Source organism: Agelaius tricolor, unplaced genomic scaffold, assembly GCF_023055355.1.
Source record: "Agelaius tricolor isolate 1412-34295 unplaced genomic scaffold, bAgeTri1.0.p SCAF_4, whole genome shotgun sequence".
Lineage (NCBI taxonomy): Eukaryota > Metazoa > Chordata > Aves > Passeriformes > Icteridae > Agelaius > Agelaius tricolor.
In genome coordinates this window covers 31,785,044-31,804,374 of record NW_027269264.1, presented here as the reverse complement: position 1 = coordinate 31,804,374, position 19,331 = coordinate 31,785,044, and the positions used below count along the sequence as shown (strand labels likewise).

At 42.0% G+C, this 19,331-nt stretch overlaps 1 protein-coding gene and 1 long non-coding RNA gene across 10 annotated transcripts in view; one reads left to right on the top strand and one right to left on the bottom strand.

Moving 5' to 3' along the window:
- Positions 1 to 665: 665 nt before the first annotated feature.
- On the bottom strand, positions 666 to 15,203 carry LOC139589072 (uncharacterized). 3 transcript variants are annotated; one of them, XR_011678929.1, is made up of 5 exons: positions 14,752 to 15,203; positions 3,900 to 4,083; positions 3,183 to 3,463; positions 2,223 to 2,299; positions 666 to 729 (listed from the first exon to the last, which is right to left on the bottom strand). It is a non-coding gene; the product is annotated as an uncharacterized lncRNA (long non-coding RNA). The 3 variants fall into 3 exon arrangements; XR_011678928.1 differs by lacking the exon at positions 666 to 729 and having other exon boundaries at positions 1,978 to 2,299; positions 14,744 to 15,203; XR_011678927.1 differs by lacking the exon at positions 666 to 729 and having other exon boundaries at positions 1,980 to 2,299.
- A 26-nt stretch (positions 15,204 to 15,229) lies between these two features.
- SMARCA2 (SWI/SNF related BAF chromatin remodeling complex subunit ATPase 2) overlaps positions 15,230 to 19,331 on the top strand; it is a 119,056-nt gene continuing 114,954 nt past the window's right edge. For 3 of the 7 annotated variants that reach the window (XM_071425133.1, XM_071425127.1, XM_071425132.1), the window contains exon 1: positions 15,230 to 15,396. The gene's annotated coding sequence lies outside the window, so the exon portion shown is untranslated. Of the gene's footprint in view, positions 15,397 to 15,559; positions 15,728 to 15,782; positions 15,912 to 16,329; positions 16,460 to 16,740; positions 16,880 to 19,331 lie in introns of those variants that run through there. The other 4 variants (XM_071425129.1, XM_071425131.1, XM_071425130.1 and 1 more) reach the window with 4 other exon arrangements.

The window sequence follows — 19,331 nt, the reverse complement described above, 5'->3', positions numbered from 1 at the left end:
AAGTCACTACTGGGTCCCCTCTTTTCAGTCTTAAATTTGGCCAAAAAGTAGTTATGGGTGGTGGATCTTGAAGAAAGTGGATTGTGAATCATACTGCAAAAACACCCCCAAACCCCACAACCACAAAATGGCTCTTTTGGAACTGAACAGTCACAGACACCAGCCAGCATCCAGCTAGCAGGCAAGCCAGCAAGGCCTAATACAGCAGCACACTTGCAATGTGCTTTGTGAAGAGGGCACCAAAATAACTTTGCAATGCAAAAATCTATGATTGGAAGGATAGCAGAACTTCTATGGTATTAGAAAAAAAACTGCAAAGTATTTTAGCAAACCTTTGAAGATATTAATTGCACAATAATATAACTGTTGCATGAGATTTCTAATATATAACCAATCTAGCATAGGTTCTAGGAGCAAACAAAGCTGCCATGTGCACAGTGATTTGAACATGTTTACAAACCCTGCTTGTATTTGAAATCAAAGTACATCCTCCTACAAACACTTCCACCTCATGAAGTTACTCAGCAAATCATTACAAGGGCAAGTTACTCAGCAAATCGTTATAAGTCACTATTTATTTTCACTATCTCTTTTTGGACAGCTTGTTTTCTAAAGAATTTTTACTAAAGAAAACCTAAATTTAAAACTACAAGTATTTAAACCTACCTGTCAAAATTCTTGTTGACCGTGGTTATTTTACAGAATGCCTTCAAAATATCCCTCTTCTTCCTATCAAATAATTAATGTAAATTATCGAGCTGAAAGAGGAAATTCACTCTATCAACATGAATTCAACATTTCTGCCATCTAGATCATTGGATAAAAAGTTGACCTCTATGTACTGTCCATGTGTCTACCACTAATTTATTCTTTCTTTCAGGGAAATTGCATGCTGTCTTTGTGCTTTCAAAGTGGAGATTATCTAACTTTCAAGAATTTAGGTGTTTGGCCAAATTACATTTTCAGCGCAAGAATATTATTCTCCACAGTGTAATTGTAGATGTAAGGAACTACTGGGGGAGAAAATGCACCATCATGGCATGCTTAGCTAGAAATTCTACCATCACGTGTTAACATGGCTCCATATGCCAGGAGTACATATAAAGAAGGCCAGTATAAGGGATCTCAACAGGAGTATCAATACAGTCTACTCAGTTTAGCTTCCAATGCAATTTAATGCCACTTTCTTTAAGCCAAGGTACAAAAAAACCCCAGTGAAAGTAGTATTTGTCAGGACAAGAAAATATGGTAGCTATGTGCAGCATAGTTCCAGAATGCTTTGGCAGCAAATAATTTGCTGTTATCTGAGTTAAAAATAAAAGAATTTCCAAAGAGGAACAAACCCAGATTAACACATGTACTTTCAGAAACAAAGTAGGAAAGGTTCAATCTATGACCTTTCAAGTCATCTACGCTAACACCTTTGCCAATTTTTTTGCCAATTTGAAACCAATGCTTTGATTTTCCAGAGGGCCTGTGGCAAAGCCTGACCATTAAATAAAATCTTCAACATAACTGCAGACCTCCACTCCTAAACTGATGTGCAGGTTGTATGGTCTGTTGCATTGCTTGTGGTAGCTATCACAATCACAGTCCTTGTAACAGATTTTCTACTCACCAGTGTCTGCTAATAGCCAGGCTATTTCTTGAGTAAAATTACACAACAACATAATCCTTGAAATGAATAAGCTATGCCTGGTAAAAAGCACTTTCATAATGACTGAAATTTGAGATCTCTGAAGGTGGATTGCCTTAACCCTCAATTCAGCCTCTCCACAATTGCAGCAGCATTAACGCACTTGTTTCTTAAATTGTTATAACACTCCTTTAACCATAACAAAAAATAATAGCGGATATGAGCCACGGTATCACGATAAAAATGTTACTTGTTTACAATCTCTACTAAGTCTTCTTTATCCCTAAGATCATCCTCTAACCAACTACAATCATAATTGCTTCTGTGTGAAGTTGCTTATACAGGGTGTTCCAAGTACGCCTATCAGATGAAACAAAGCATAGCAGTTAGTTTTAAAGTTATACGCTAGCTACCTGAAAAACCTGCACCAGCCATGAGGAGGCAAAAGAACTGGCCCAGTCAAATGTGCTTCCCACTAACTACCAGGAACCTCCACTTTACATTCCTTGGCCTGAATATTTTCCCATAATTTAGTTTTAACTTGGTTTGTTTCTTATTCTCATTTTGACTTTTCTCTTACTCCTACCTTCTCTTGTGCTTCCTCAGCTCCTCTCTCATGCAAGAAAAAGGACATTTTTCTTCTAGGCAGACCGTGTACTCCAGCTAGGAACACAGACACAATTAATCAAGTTTCATGATTAATTTTAAGGCAGACTTACAAAAAAACAAATAAACAAACAAACAAAAATATGGACAACCCCCCCCCAAAACAAATAAAAAAACCCATCCACTCTAACCCACAGGTATAGGAAAAAGAATAGGAATGTAGAAGGACCAATATTTTGGGGGATCCTTCATTCTTCAAAGCAGCCAAAATTTTGCATGTTTAATGGGTGATGTATAGGAATCAAGGAATAGCAATGGATACATCAATGATGCTGATAATGGAGCCTCATCCCTAGACTTGCCAGAATAACACAGTTTCACATCCTGTCAATGTTCTCTGTGGATGCTGACTATAGCAATGAAACCCAGTGTATTTGAGTTATTCTCCAACAGTCCACAAGTTTTTGATAGCTGGGCTGGAATGACAACTGCTGCTATTGCCCTTACTCATGCATAAGGGTCCAACTCCTTTATTTAGAAATTCTATGCTGTGACAAACACAAGTGTTGCAGGCCATTTCCCCTGGCAACAAGACTAGCTAGAAGTCTGCCCAACTAGCCAATCAGTTTCTAAGAGGACAATTTCTATTTAACTTTTGGGGTGGTTTCTGAATTTAGCATGCTGCTAGTATATTTAGGGTTAACCTTCCAGTTTGGATGTGCCCTGTGCAAGGATTTGTGCCACACCTTTGCTCTCAGGGGTTCTTCTGGAAAGCCCTCCCTCCATGCAGTGGCTTCAGAAACAGACATGCCTGTGCAACCTTTATTTAGATTGCTCTGAACATAGCTCTTTCTAAAATGCAGCCTGTTCAGAGTCTCAAGTGAAAAAAAATAGCTTTTGGCCCAGGCAAAGTAGGAAGCAATTCAGAAGAGCAAACTACCTGCTTTATTTGGGATAAGACCGAAATAATCAGTTGTTTCAGCAACCTATGCAACCTGAAGAGTTGGTTTTGCTTGCTACTTGCATAATCTTGGCTTCTGAGGAAAGAGCTGGAGAGATGCAAGGCAGCAGCAGAAGCAAACAGGATTAACAAAAGCACCAAGTTTTTTTCTTCTCCTGGTTGTCCTACACCATGGCAGAAGTAGCAAACAGTCTCTTGCAAGTCCTCCTCAACAGGCAGGGCAATGGCTGAATGTAGTGGGAGTGATGTGGGAAGAGTTGCTGAAAGAGGGAAGAGACATATAACTCTTATCGTTACTTCAAAACAATTTTCCTGTTTCAAGAACCATTATGACCTCTTTCACAAAAAAGACAATTTACGATAATAAATTCGAAATAATAATAATAATAATAATAATAATAATAATAATAATAATAATAATAATAATAATAATTTTCTAATTATTAAAAATAGCTTGGTTTGTTTACAGTGGTGCAGGATAATGAACGCTTTGCAAGAGATTTCCATGTGGTCCATACCTGTTTCAGTCCTTACACAACTGCATCTCCAACTAAACTGTTTCTAGCTTGGGGATTATTTTATCATTATATCCCTTACATCTAGGGCTATAATAGCTTATTTTTTGTAACTGATTATATTTGTTTCCTTGTCCCTGGGATTTTCTTACACAGCACTCCAGTAATGGTTTCCAGTTACCTTTTAAATGTCACTTTATTTGGTCAGTGGAGGGATGGTTGTCTTACTACTCTTAGTCTGCTTGCATCTATCCACTCACAAATTTGTTGTCTTCCTTGTTAATTATTCTGAATGCATCCAGTCTTAGAAGAGGTTCAGTAGTTCACCAGCAGAATTCAGGTTTTCTGTGTTTTTTGAAAGACCCCTGAGAAAGTTTAATACAATTATGAATCTGTGCTGCTTACCACACATACTAACATTCCTGAACCTAAATGTCAACATACACTTATACCCAGGCATAACACACTGACAGCCTGCTTTGCTCCATAATTTATTCACAATACTGGGCCTGGTGAAAAGGCAGATGGCAGTCAGGGGCAAAAGGTATACAGCCATTGTCCTTAGTGATATTGTTAGCACATATTAGAATGCATGAAGGCAAGAGTGAGGCAGAGGATTGTACCCCTGACACACTTAGAAAAATCAATTTGCCCTGCTAAATAAGAAGTAAATACAATGGGCCAATAAATAATACAGGAAACAATTGACAAAATTATAAGCACGATGGACAATATAATATTAACAACAATGTATCAACCTAGTTTCATCATACAGAATATTAATATCAAGCCCTTTGTAACTAAGGCCTGTATATTTACTTAGCTTATTGGCCTCCCTGGAATGGAATCATTCTGCTTTCCAAACTTCTAATCAGAGATTACTCATTTAAATGCATCCCTTTACATTTACTGAAATTAGCAAGTGCACTAGAGTTAAACCCCTATTAGACAAACACCTCTTTAGTACAAATCCACAGTTGCATGATGGCTTATTTTCCTTGATATTTTCATCTTTTATCCTGAAAGAATTAACTCTGAGGTATTAAATTTATCTACTTTCTTCCAGATACTACTAGGTTATGATTTAGTTGAATATTTCTCCTTATTGTCAAATATTAATATTCTTCAAGAACTCTTATGTCATTTAAGACACTTTATAACACCTCTACAACTAGATAGGTAACAAGAGATGACAACTTTTTGCCAGATTCCCACTCTCTGCTGCAGGGATTAACCTGACAGTTGTTTTGCTCTATTTTGTTATTACTCTGAGCATGTCATTCTATACAAATCTTATAGTGGAAAAAGTCCTCATTAATTTTGCAGAAAAGTCCCAGATATTTTCAGTAAGTTGCAAATTTTCAGAAATTCAGAATGGCTGGTTAACTGCATGCGTTTTACACACTCTAGAGGAAGTGAAAGTTGGAAAAAAATTTTGTTTCGTGACAATTGATAACAGAAATATTTGAAAACCATTGACAAGTTCTGTGCTACAAGCTTCTAATTCCTCTGAGTATCTTATCAGAAACAGATTTTAACACTGTTTAAAAGTAGTATCCAATTCTGCTCCTTTAGTTACAAAAAGCATTAAAAAATAAAGTTTATAGCCCTAACTTTTTTCATTACTAAGAGTTTTTCATTTAAAAAGAATTCTGATTATTCTTTATTTTAGGAAAATAATTGAAAACCATGAGGCTAGACAGATCTATATTTGAGACAGAGGCTTTGAGACTGATGAAGGCTTTTAAACATCCTAAAAAAAAAAAAAAAAAAAAGTCTTGTGTGGACAAGAACACAATGTTTTGATTGTGATAACAGTCTCACACATACATTATATTCCACCTGAGTATTAAAGAGTGCATGGCAAAGGATACAGGGCTCTGACTCATAAGCATTGCAGCACACTATTGCAGCACTTAGACATTACTAACACACCATTCTGCTCCTACCAGCCAGGACAATGGAGTGTCCCAAGATGTAAAGTCTCTTCAACTGGCTAAATTTTCTCTTCATGGAAAGCACAGGGTGACTTTGTGAAGTTGGGACTGACAGTCTCCATATCCCTAGACATCAACAAAGCCCCACAGCAAGAGCCACTGCATGGTTTTGGCTTAAGAAGCAGTGCCATACCCACACTTCAGCTATCACAGGTTAAACTGGAACATCACCGTCAAACATAGACCTAGTAGTTTAATCTCCACAAACATTTAAGAATCTAATAGACCAATTCCAGGAATATGTTTTATTATTTATGGGAGAGGAAGCCTACCCAAGGGGGAGTGTCCTATTAAAATATTTTATTTCAAACTACTAAAATTTCTGTCAGAGCTGTAATGAGAGAAGCGCTATTTGAGCCTAGTAGAATCTTGAAGAGTTTAGTAATTTTTCATAGGAGATCTCTAGCAAAGCCGGTGAGAATAATCTTTGCTAAGCCTCAAAATTTCATCTACTGACAGACATTTTTTTCTGTGTTTATACATAAGTCTCCGAAAGTATAAAGATTTTTCCAAGGTATGAAGACAGTACACAACTACAGCTGTTCTGAGAACTTTCTTTGCCAGAGGCTAACTACCTCCTAGCTGTCTCAGCTAACATACCTTTTATTGCACATGACAAACTGGACAGTAAGTATCACCATCACTATCCTATCCAGAGCTGTCAAGCACATGATTGCGAGCTAACTCAAGTACATTACACAGCTAGATTAAAATATCATGTATTAAAACAATGCTTTTTAACTGCCATTAAGTTTAACATGCACAGGTCACTGAACAAGATGGCAAAGGCCAAACAGCCTCTAGCTCTCAGACAGACAGCAGGCAAAGCTGCTGCAACAATGAACACAACACTCTTGCAAGCTAAGTAGCAGAATTTATATGGAATAAAGTAGGAAACATGTAAAGAGGCTGAAAAACAATGATTTAGAAATCATTGGGATTTCTAAAAGGAACACAGGTATCTTCGTAACACAGAAATGTTTCTGGCTAAGCTAGACCATGTGAACTTACAATTTCTTCACAGTTATTAATCCCTTGTATGATATCCTGTTTATGACTGGATGATTTTTTTCTGGAATCACCTTTTTGTTGGATTAAAAGTTGCCTTCACCTATCACATTTCTTGTGAAGAATGAAGTTCTCTGGAACATGTCAAAAACATAGTCTGAAGCAGCATTACTTTGCCAAAATGCAATGGGTTGGTTCATATCATAGAATCATAAAATGGCCCGGGTTGAAATGAGCCTTAAAAATTATCTAATTCCAACTCCTGCCATGGGCAGCAACAACCTTCACTAGACCAGGTTGCTCAGAGTCCCATCCAAACTCACCTTGAACACTTCCAGTGAAGGGACATCAACAGCTACTGCAGGCAACCTGTTCTAATGCCTCACTATGTTCACAAGAAGGAATTTCTTCCTAGTAGCTAATCTAAACCTCCTGTCTTTCAGTTGGAAACCATTCCCCCTTTCACCTGTCCTTGTAAAAAGTCTTTCTACATCTTTCTTGCAGGCTCCCTTCAGGTACTGGAAGGCTGCAATGAGGTCATTTCAAAGCCTTCTCTTCTCTAGGCTGAACAAACCCAATCCTCTCAGCCTTTCCTAGCAGAAGAGGCGCTCCATCCCTCTATCAGCTTAGTGGCCTCCTCTGGACTCACTCCAACAGGTCCATGTCATTCCTGTGCTGGGACCCCAGAGCTGATGCAGCACTGCAGGTGGGGTCTCACCAGAGCAGAGCAGAGGGGGAGAGCTTCTTCCTGCTAACCACACTACTTTGCATACAGGCCAGTACACATTTGGCCTTCTGGGATGTAGGGTCATGTCCAGCACACCCAATTAACTTTACTAGTCAAAATTAAGCTGATTTATCTGAATTTCTGTGTTAAAAGTGGTAATATGAATAGTTGTGTAAGCAGACTGCTAGAAGCAGTGAGCAATGTAAAAAACAGTTGCAGAAAGCTGACATTTACTTCTTCCATTAGCATTACTGAATGGCCTGTCCTGTGCACCATCTCCTGATGAATGATTTATTTTGGCTTCAAGATCAGTTGTTCAAAGCTAAACAGAAGCAAACTATTATTATATCCTAACCAGAGTGTGAACACTAATTTAGAAAGAGTCTGCATATTGACAAGACCAGCTGAAAACAAAACTTGACATCTTAAATTGCATACCTTTCTTCTTGAGTAGCTGTTTTTCATGTTCATGCAACTGATTTAGTAAGGAAGAAGTATAAACAGAAAATAAAAATATCTCCAGAGTCCTACTTACCTATAGCAGTTAGCAATGAGCTCATAGGGGACCACAGACAGAACACCCTTAAGAACATCCTCAAGGCTTTATCTTGTCATTACTCTGCAAGCTGAGTAGCAGCAAAGATGGCTCCAATTTATCCAGGTGTTTGATAGCCTCTAGAAAAACTTACTTATCCCAGATCTACTATATGCCTTTGGTACTTCTGATCAAATTGTGTAACTGAGCAGCTAGCAGTCATTCATCTGGGAAAACTCTGTTATCGTACACAACAAAATTGCCCTTGCACACTGAGAACACATTTAACGAAATACTGAAACAACTCTCTCTTAGTAGACCATTTCCCTCCCCATTTTACTGTTGTTTTCCTTTATCATCATACTCACCAGGCTGATTTTTGATAAAATACATTTCTGAGATATGAAGGCTAATGAGACATTCCAGGACTTGTCTCAGATGTTACACCTTTAGGTAGGAGAGAATCTTACAATATTCTGCTAATTCATGCAGTGCACTGATTTATAAAATTTAGCAGTAAGTTCTAAACATATTCAGTTGTTATTGCATTATGTGAAAACAGGTACCATGACTTAGAAGTTACAAACATATCCTACTGCTCGAGAATTAGAAAAAAAAATATATTGATACAACCTGTGACTTGGTTGTGGATTCACAATCTTGTAATCTGAAAACTACACATGAAACAGGACCTAGAAAAATACTGTGAAAACAAACAAAAAATCTCTACAGTTTCTCTTCAGGGAATGAGAATTAGAGTTTCTTTTTCTGTCTGTGCCTTTTTTTTTTTTTCCTAGTTGCCAGGACAAGAATATCCCCTTTCATATGATGAAGTTAAGTATGACAAAAAACACATCCTCCCTTTTAGGGAGGATGAAAGTCCTGTTAACAGCAGTTTGCTTTACTTAGATTCCACTGTCTTAAACATGGTTGCATCTGGGCAAAACCATAGTCTGTAGTTCAAGAAGAGAAAGTACTCATAATTGGTTCTCAGACATTGTTTAAATGGTGACCAGTAGCTTATAAAAATGAGTATTTTTAAATAGTGTAATTTCACCTTGTAGTCACTGTCTGTAACACTGGCATAAACAGCACTGATGAAGGAAAAGAAATTCTGGAAGAAAAAGCAAATTAAAAAAAATAGGTAACTGTAAAGAAGGAAGGAGAAAAGGATAAACACTTGTGAGAAAAAAAAGAGAGGAACACAACTCAAATTTGATTGGAGGAAAGAAAATGGAAGAGAAAAAACCAAATTTTGGGAAATTCTACTAATTGAACAGTCATAAGATTTTCCTGGTGTGTAGATGTGGTTTATACAGAATTTTCAGGGCAAGTCATGCTTTTCAAAGGCCCACAATATTCACTGCCTAGACAGTTTTCCTTTCTAACCTAACAGCATATTCCAAATCAGAACATATATTACATGTATGTAATATATGCCATTCTTTGAACAGTGGCTTGACTTGAGCCTTATTTGAAGAAAAACCTCATTGTCCTCCATACTTGTTTTCCACTTGGATTAAACTGCATCACCATAGTCTTTGTAATCATACAGCAAAGAAATTATTTTTCACAATCTAGTACATTCAAAATTTTACAGTGGTAATTTTCTTCATGTATTCTGACACTGCCCTGTAATTAGCATGATTCTAAAAAGGAACACCAGAGTAAGTTAATAATGATAGATTCTACCTGCCTCTTGTACTTAAGAGGCAAACTCACAGAATGTTTAAAGATGGGTAAATTCACATTTGCCATAGGAGCACTACTAACCACAGGAAGAACAGCAAAACAGATTCTCTAAGAAATCAGGCTTCAGTTCAGAATTCTGGGTTTCCTCCACTGAACAAAAGACATCTGACCACATCCAGCAGGCTGTTTAACAGGCCAGGAAGAGCCAGAACCAGAAAACAAATCATCTTACTACAGGCAGACAAGAAGATAACGGGATGCCAGAACGGCAACAGGTCAACACCCTGGAATGAATGCATAACAACTGAGGACACTTCAGAGTACCAGAGAAATCCATTCTGGGCATGGTTATCTTCAAATGTCTTTTAAATTTCTTCACTAATGAAAATGTTTACAAAATCTGCAGCTGACGCAAAGCTAGTGGGATTTGGTGAGCACTGCAGAAGAGAGGACTGGAACTGAAATAGATGTTGAGAAATAGCAGAGGCTCAGAGACCATTAAGATAAAATTTAAAAAAAAAATCAAGTGTCAAGTGTTATTCTTGTAAAAACATATGCGCAAAACTGGGACTATTTGCTTGGGAAGTACAATGGCAGCCTGAAAAGAACAAAGGGAGAAAGAGATAACACAGTGTACTTCTCCTCTCCTGTAACATATGACATCAAACCAAACTCTAGAATTTTAGAGACTACAAAATAAATAGGAACAGTAGTGGATTATCTCTGCAAGCCAGTTCACCTTCCTCACACACCAGCTTTATTCTGGAATGTATTCAGAAAGGATCTTTCGACCAAGAAGATTGATAATAACCTCTATTAAGCCTTGAAAAGATCTCACTTGAATATTGTCTTTTCAACATAACACTCACAAAAATACCTTGAGGGGTTAGAGCAAATGAAGCTACTTTGAAACAGGCTCTATCTTTTAAACCTATAAATGCAGATAGATGAGTGTGTCTCCAGAAAAAAAAAATACTAAGGGGAAAGGGGCATGAGTACAAGCACATTCATAACAGTTGTATTTGAACATAAATTTTACTTTTAAATTAAATAGTAATTAACTTTTCCACAAGAGAAGGAAAAGCTTGAACCAGCTCCAATTGACTTTGTTGTCAATCATATCAGGCTGAGATACACTCTATATACAACTGAGTATTGTATATTCATTTCATTACAAGCAGCACAACAACAGATGGTTACAGAGTAACCTTCCCTCCAGGATTAACCTACTTCAAGGAAAGTATTGTTTCCCTTTAACAGACAGGTCAGGAGAAGACCACTGGAGGTCACAGCCTCCTCACTCAAGCAGCATCCCCTAGAGCATGGCAGTCAGAATTTTGTCCAGACTACTTTTGAGTACTCTAGGGAAGGAAACTCCGCAACTGCTCTGGGCAGCCTGCTCCAGTGCTCAATTAGTAGAGAATTTATTCCTCACGTTCAGGTGGATGTTTCTATGTTCCAGTTTCTGCCCATTACTCAGCATTACTAAGAAGAACTTGGCTCCATCCATCAGATACTTATATATATTGATGTGATCTTCTGTGAGTCTTCTCCAGACTGACTAGGTCCTGTCCCATCTGGGATGCTCCAACCTCCATCTATGCTGCCCTCAGATGGACAAGCTCCAGGAGCTATATGCCTCTCTTGTCCTGAGGAGCCCAGAACTGGACATGTTGAATTGCAGACAGTTCCTCTATGCCCACCTCTTCAAGCTGTCGAGGTCATTCTGAAGAGTTGCACAGCTCTCTCTCTCTCAACTCCTTCCAGCTTTGTGTTGTCAGCGAACTCAGAGGCATCTGCCTCTTGATCCAAGTCACTGATGAACAAGTTAAACAATACTGGACCAGTACTGAGTCCTTGGGAACAGCACTAGAGACAGGCCTCCAATGAGATCCTGTGCGACTGATTACAACACTTGGGGATCTGCAGTTCAAGCTCAGGAAATTTGGGCTGGATGAGTGGTCAGTGAGGTTGCACCTCACTGTCCACTCATCCAGCCCATACTTCCTGAGCTTGCCTATGAGAATAATACCAGAGACAAAGTCAAAATCCTTGCTCAAAGTCCAGGTAAACATCCACTGCTCTTCCCTTTCATCTACCCAGGTAGCTGTCTCAGCATAGAGGGGAATGAGGTTGGTTAAGCATGCTGACTACTCTTCATCATCGTTGTGTCCACCACATGTGTGGAGGTGGCCTCCAGGATGAAATGTTTCATTACTTTTTCAGGGATTAAATGAGACCAATTGGCCTGTGGCTCCCTGGAATCTCCTTCTTGCCCCCTTTAAAGACCAGGGTGGTACTTCCTTTCCTCTAGTATTGTGGCACCTCTCCTGACTGCCATGACCTTTTAAAGATCTGAGAGCAATCACATCTACTAGTTCCTTCAGCGTTCATAGGTGTGAAGGAACCCATCATAGCCCATGGACTTGTGGATGGCAAGTTCACTTCTTTATGATTTACCTGGACACATGAAAGAACATTTTTATGCAGAAGCCTGAGCATAAAGCCATCTTCTTGGAATGATTTAGCTGTAGCCCTTTTTCACATGTCACGCAGGCTAAAGCAGCTGGATTCTGCTAAGAACCAGCTGAAATACTAAAATATAATCTTTTCTGCTATTTCTGTTGCAGCAAGTGCAATTGTCTCTGGCAGACAATTGGTAGCAAACCTAGAAATAGCAGCCCTAACTGTTACAGCAGGGGTTTCAAGGTGGTAATGGTGAGGTTGCTGTAAACAACTGCAACTCCCTGGCGGCAACGACCTCCTTTTGGTAGAAGTGTCTCTGCAAGAGTACCACCGATACATCAGTTTCTAAACAGACTTAGTATGTTGGTATCATTCTTCAAATAAACAAGCTTTAGTTCTTCAACAATATATCTAGCTAGTTAAAGACATACCTCTTTTTGTAGTGGTACCTCATCTAGTTTGAAAATTTTACATGCTATTTTACCATTAATGGCCACATCCAAACCATTAATTTAAGATTTAAGTTAAGGACCCTCATCTTTTCTTCCTTTTGTTATGTTAGATAAATTGATAGGGGGAAAAAAAATTTATCCTATAGCATATGACTATTCATCATGTTTACATATTCATTATGCATAAAGCTTAAGCTACTTAAATCTCATATAAGGAAGCCTTACTGACCCAATTAAGATTTTCCTATCAGGTGAACATGCCTCCCTTGACAAAAAAACTCTCATGTTTCCCATGCCCTCCGGATAGATTACAATGAGATTCAATAGTACTTCATCAAAACACAAAAAGAAAAAGCCTTCAGACTGACACCAGCAACAGGCATGTTCATGCTCTCACAAAATGAAATTGGCTTGTACAACCTTCCCAAAATAAACATAATCATTAACTAAATATAGCTGCATCTATTCCAGAGTCAAGTGAACCTTTTTTCTTTTGCCTAAAAGATTAACTTTTTATTTCTTTTTCTTCTCTGTATGCTTTCTAACAAAAGAATGGGTTGACCTGGTTTAGATTGGTTTGAGTGTTGCTGAATCCAGCAAACAGCTGAGCTGTTTTGAAAGAAAGCTTCCCCTCCATTATTTAATGTTTGTTTTCTCTTCTGCACAGAGAAAAGGCAAACAGTACTCAGATTTACACTGGGGAATGGAGGAGGAAAAACAAACCACAAACGCAAATGACTGCCTAATGAGAGTTTCAGTATTAAAAAAAAAATATAATGAAAAAGCATCTCTTTACCCCTTTCATTTCCATTAGCATAATGTTCCAAGAATGTTAACTACATTCTTTTATCTCTTAGACACCAGTTTGCAGCTTAAGACAAAGCTAAAACCAAAGCTATAAATTACAAGTGGATCAAAAGATTTACATAATGACATAAGTTATTTTGTATATTAAGATTTGAATGATTCAATTTCTTTGATTTTGTTCCCAAGTAAATATTTTTCACTGACGATGGTGAACTGAAAATACAGCCTTTTAAGCTTTTTACTTTATTGATACTTTATGTTGTCCAGTTAGCACTGATTCTTACACATCTATCTTTCAGCATTTTGGTAATTTACATAAAAAATAAGATGAAGCTGATTAAGCTGGAAAACTAAAGAAACAGTGGTAATTGACATTGTATTGCCAGCATTGTAAATTGGTGATTTGAACAATAAAAAGACCTCCAAGCTAAACACCATGTAAACAATATCTGTTACTTTAAGACCACAAGGTGCATTTGGTGCTCCCTGCACTGCTTCAGGTCTTTAACTACTCCATCAGACCACAACACAGGAACCTCACACCTGAGCTTCTGTAGTAGCTACTAATTTTACTTAGGTTCCCACAAACATTCTTACTCCACTGTACAAAGTGGAATTTTACTTTCAGAATGGCAAATACCACCCATGTGACATGATCTTAAAAAAATTTAACTACCTGCAACACATAGTACAGTAGTCTGGCTGAATTTTTTTTATCTCTACACCCTGCGTTCAAGAAAAAACAACAAACCCTCAGACAGGTGGGCCCATTATTTTAATGAAGTACTTAGTCGCCTGTTACACGAGCTTGTACAAAAAACATGCGGACTCTGCAGCCCCTGTAAACCAGCTAAAGCATTAAAAAAAAAAAAAACCCAAAACTCAAACAGCAACAACGAATAAACAAAAAATCCCAAAGAAACCGGCACTAGGCTACGGAACTGGAAAGCGTCCTTCCAAACCAACTTCAACTTAAAAAAAACTACTGAAACAGAAGCAAGCAAGACAGACCAAACACAACTGCACTATTTTCCCTCCCAATCCCGCAGGAAAAAAGTGGTCCACCGCGGTTCTTCACCCGGGCTCGCTCTATCTGCCGATCCCTCAGCAGCCGCCCCGGCCCTGCACCGCGAGGGGCGGCGGGCAGCCTCGGCGCCGGTGCCGGAGCCGGAGCCAGCCTGACAGGCCGGTTCCGCTGGAATGCTCTCAGCAGCCTGCTCTCGCCCTCTGCTACCGGAGACAGGGGACGGGGTGTAAGTTTTCCCCACCACGTGTGTTTTTTTTAAGGGGAGGGAGACACCCGCCCTGGGCACGGGCACGCACACACAGACACACACACACACACTCACTCCCAACAGCCAGACACAGCTGATCCCAGGCCCGTCACGCTGGCTCCTCCCCGCCCCTCCAGCGGGGCACAGTCACAGCGCAGTTCCAGCACCTTCTTCACCTCTTCCCCAAACTACTCCCGCGAGTGCCGCCCGCGCCCTGCTGCCGCCTTAGTGGGGAAAGAGGTCCTGCCCCTCTCTCCGCGCCGCAGAGGCGAGCTGGGAGGGGCGGGGGAGCGCGGCGGCAGCACCCGGAGGGAGCGCAAGCCACCACCGCTGCGCGGCAAGCGCGGGAGCACAGCGCCAGCCGTGCGCACGGCGCCGCGGGAGCGCAGCGCACCCCGCCCCGCGCGCGCTTGCACACCTCCGCCCCTCCTGGCCTCCGGTGTGAGCGACAGCTCCCCAGGCCAATAGAACAGCCTCTTCTACGCAAGGGGGCGGGCACTCCCTGCTCGGCGGACCAATGGCAACATCGCTGCCTGAGCAGTGGCGTCCGTGAAGGGGGGGGCCGGAGGAGGGGCAGGAGTTTAGGAAGAAGAGGAGGGAATGGCTGTCATCAATGAAGTCATGTTCGTAATCTAGTCCCTCGCTCCGGTTCTGGACTCGGGTGACTCACTGAGGGGGGAGAGGAGCGACAGTCAGCACGGCGCTCCGCCCGGGCGGAAGGTAAATACAACTTGCAACTCGGTCCAGCCCCGTCAGCTCCCCGTGCCCGGTACTGTCCTTTATTGTCACTGGCTGTGCCGGCTCGCACCGTACCCACCTTCCCTCTCCCCATTGCTCCCCTTCCCCGGGCACGGCCCCGCCGGTCCCAGCCGCCGCCGTGCCACCTGCTTCCTCTCCCCACCTTCCCCGGCGCCCGGCCCTCCCGAATATTTATATCCCCCAGTGGGTGGAGAGAAGAAAGTTTTGATCCGGTATTATTCTGGAATAATCACGATGCGGATCGCCGGAGCGGGAGCGACAGAACCCCCACGGAGTCGCCGGTGGCTGACTCGTGAGTCAGCGGCACTCTCGGTCTTGCCGCCCAGCGAGCGTGTCACGGGCTGCGGGCAAAGCGGCCACAGGAGAAATAGATCCTTGGGGAGCGACAGCCCAGACGGACGGGCCGGGGGAGGCTCCGCTGCAGCTGCCGGAGGTCGCAGGGTGAAGTTCAGGGTGTCCGGAGGCAGCAGAGCGCGGTGCGGTGGGGCTGTTTCTTTGCCGTGGCACACGCTGGCGCAGACCCAGCCGAGCGAGGGGAAGTGGGGAGGCATGAGGAGGGAGGAACATGGTGCATGGGGGAGCGGTCTCGCCTGCGAGGAGAGTAGCGGCATTCCCCGGCAGAGCCAGGGAGGCCATGATCCGGATCATCGCTGCCTGCCTGTCACAAACATTGCACACACCGGGGAGGTGGAAGAAGCGGGGGCTGGGACTTTAGCCCAACAGGGCTGCAGCTCCTGTTGCTTTTCGGTCTCTTGTTTTTAACTGTGCAGTCACTCCTACTGTAAAGGTGTCGCGGTTTACTTCCCAAAATAGCTTGCATGTCGTCGTACCCCTCCCGTTTTCCTGCAGAAATTCGCCCCCCTCCTCCTCCCCATCTCCAAGCAGAGTAGCACAAAACATGCGCTTACAATTTTGGAATCGCCTGCCAAGCAAAAAAGCGTTTTATTTCCGGTATGCGCGGAAATTTATTTTTTTTTAACCCGGCCGGGCGGGAGCGAGGATGCAAACGCGCGTGGATGCTCAGGTAGCTGCGGCTCCCCTGCCCCTATGTCGGGAGAGGGGACGGCGGTGTTTGGCACCTGGAAAAGTTCTGTGCCCAGCCGGAGGCGGGGGTGGGCGGCAGAGCGCTGCTGCAGCCAGCTGCCGGGCGGGGCCGGAGGGCAGCGGAGCCCGTCCCCGGGCCGCTGCGGGGCAGAGGCAGGAGGCAGCGGCGGCGGCGGCGGGGAGAGGATAGGAGGGTGGGTGGCCTTTCTCGTCCCTCCGCCTGTGCAAGCGGCGGCGGATCAGGAAGTCACCGCCGCCACACACAGGCGCACAGACATGTTTGGTCGGCGTGACATGGTGGCGGAGAGGAGGAGAGGCGGGGAGACGGGCCCAGCCCAGCCCTGAGGCATGACCCGGCTGCTCACCCGGCCGCCCGCCCGCCCGCCCGCCTGCGGCCGAGGTACGGGGCCGTGCGCGGGCAGCGCCGTCAGCAGCGCACCCGCTGCTTCGTGGAGGGGCGGGGGCAGGCAGCAGCGGCGCCGCATTTCCAGGCAGGGACGTTTTACAGCCTGTCGGCCGGGGAGAAAACTTTCCAGAAAGGCTGGAGGGGGGAAAACAGGGCCCTTCTGGTTGTGCGCGCCCGCCCCAGCGCCTTCGCGAGGGAGGCGGCGGGCGGCCCGGCGCCGAGGCCTGCGCCCGCCCGTCCTGCAGGGCCCGAGCACCCGAGGGCAGAGCAGCGGTGCTGCCGCTCAGGGAGGGAGGGAGCGGCCGCCTTGTCCTGCCGCCCCCCGGAGCTCCCGGGTCGCGGGTCCTCCGCCGCGGCTCTTCCTTGTGTTCACGGTGCAGAAATGGAGTTTCTTACGTTGTCTCCTCCCCTCTTAAATTTATAATGGTGGAACTACAAACTGCGCACGGCTGCAAAAGTTGCAGCTCTTCTAACTCGATCTGAAGTTACAGTTTAACGAGCGACTCGGGTCGTTTTTTTGTTTTGTTTTTTTCCCTGAGCGTGCGTTATGGTCAAGTAGAGGGAGTGTAAAAGTGTCTGCAGATTACGTACATCGTACCGAATTTGTTTTTTCTTGATATCTGGTTCATATGTTTGATATTCGGACTTACCGAACGTAAGGCTAACGCTGTTCTTTTTAGGATGTATTTTTATGAATATTTATGTGAATATGAATATGCAAGTAAATAACTAGCTGAAGAATTGAAGAAAAAAAGTTGTTGGTTTTTCGGTTTTTTGTTTGGTCGGGTTTTTTTTTTCGCTGAAAGTGTTCAGCATGCTTTCGTTGAAGAATTGATTTGGGGTCTGTGACACGGCATTGTTCCGTTTGCATTCTCTCTTGTATTGCTTTAACTTTCTGAAGTGTTAAGTGGTTTTAACCACGGACTCTAAGACCCAAATGATAAACATTGTACCAGAATTTAATTCCTTTGGTAGTGTACCAGTTACTTGTTCGGGGTGGGGCAGTCTCCTCTGTGGAAGTTACTATTGTTGTGCAAATACAGGCACACTTTCTCTTTCCGAACCTAATTGCCCTTTTACTGTCTCTGACTTTGTTTCTTTTGTCCTTTTGTGAGTCTAAGGAAAAAAAAGTAGTGTTTCAGAAGGATAGGCTTGCCTCAAGGCAGGTTGTTATATATATATCAGTAATAGAAAGCAAAAAGACTTTTTGTATAGTGAGCTTTTAAAATCTAGAGTGGATCATACAGCATATATGGACTTACCAGAGGTGAGAGTAAATCTTCATTAAAAACATTATTTCTCTCATGAGTTATTTCTCAGCTTTAAGACTGGTATTTCTGTGGTGTTGCATGGAACATGTGCCAAAGGGCTGTGTTCAAAGCAGTCTTAAATCTTTTGTTTATTTCTGAAGTAGTCTATGAACGTTTCTTGTCAAGTTTAAGAAGTGCTTTCACCAGCACCTGAGGCTTGAAAATTGGCAGGAGAAAAATTCCTTCAGCTCACATACCTATATTACATATATTCGTGACAAAGGTGTGTTTGAAATTACTATCTCCTTATATATATATTTCTCAGGTTTTGTTGGACTTTTGAAGTTAAGGTCAAAATATACACAGTAGTAACTTAAAAAATGTCTATATTTACCTCTGTTTTTTTGTCGTCCTGATGAGTAATATTGCTGTGAACTACAAGTGATCCTTTTCAGAAGGAAACTCCTCATACTTTGTGTGATTTAGAATATTTTTGCAAATCACTCCTCAAAATGTCTGTTGCATTTCTGTGTGTTTCCTGCTTGTGTCAGAATTCTCTGTGTGTAGTAGGTGTTTCCTGGACCTCCATCACTTTTGGACTTTATCAGATTAGGTTGGGTTTTTTTTTTGATTCTCTACTGGAATAGTAAACACAACGTTATGGCATGAAGATTATTTGTCATAAAATTTGCACTAGAGAAAAGCTCATGTCTTATTTCCAAGATAAAATAAGAGAAGGATGAATAAGGGAAGGAAGTAAAGCTTTCTTAAACACAGCTTTGATAGTTTGTAAATACAGTAGAATGAGAAGACTAACGCTGAAAATTGTTTTCTTTGTTTGTGACACCTGTATAAAGTCATTATTTATTAGGCATTAACATTTTCCTGTTTGTCTCCAGTTGGCAGAGAATATTTTCTATTTGTCACTTCAGAGTTTGAACACCTAGGTGGATCATTTAGAGGTGGGACATTGGAGAAAATGTTAAAATGATAAGTTGGTTTTTACAGTAAATATATGTTTTAAATACAAGTAACTTGTAACAAACAATTTTCTCCCTTCTTCCTCCTCTTCTTCCCTGCTTAAGTAAAGCCAAGGCCTGTTGGTAATATGGTGCATTTCTTTCCTTTTGCCTACATCTCTTACGGTTTTTTATTTAGAAACAAATGAGAAGACTGCGTTCAATAGCTGTGGTTAA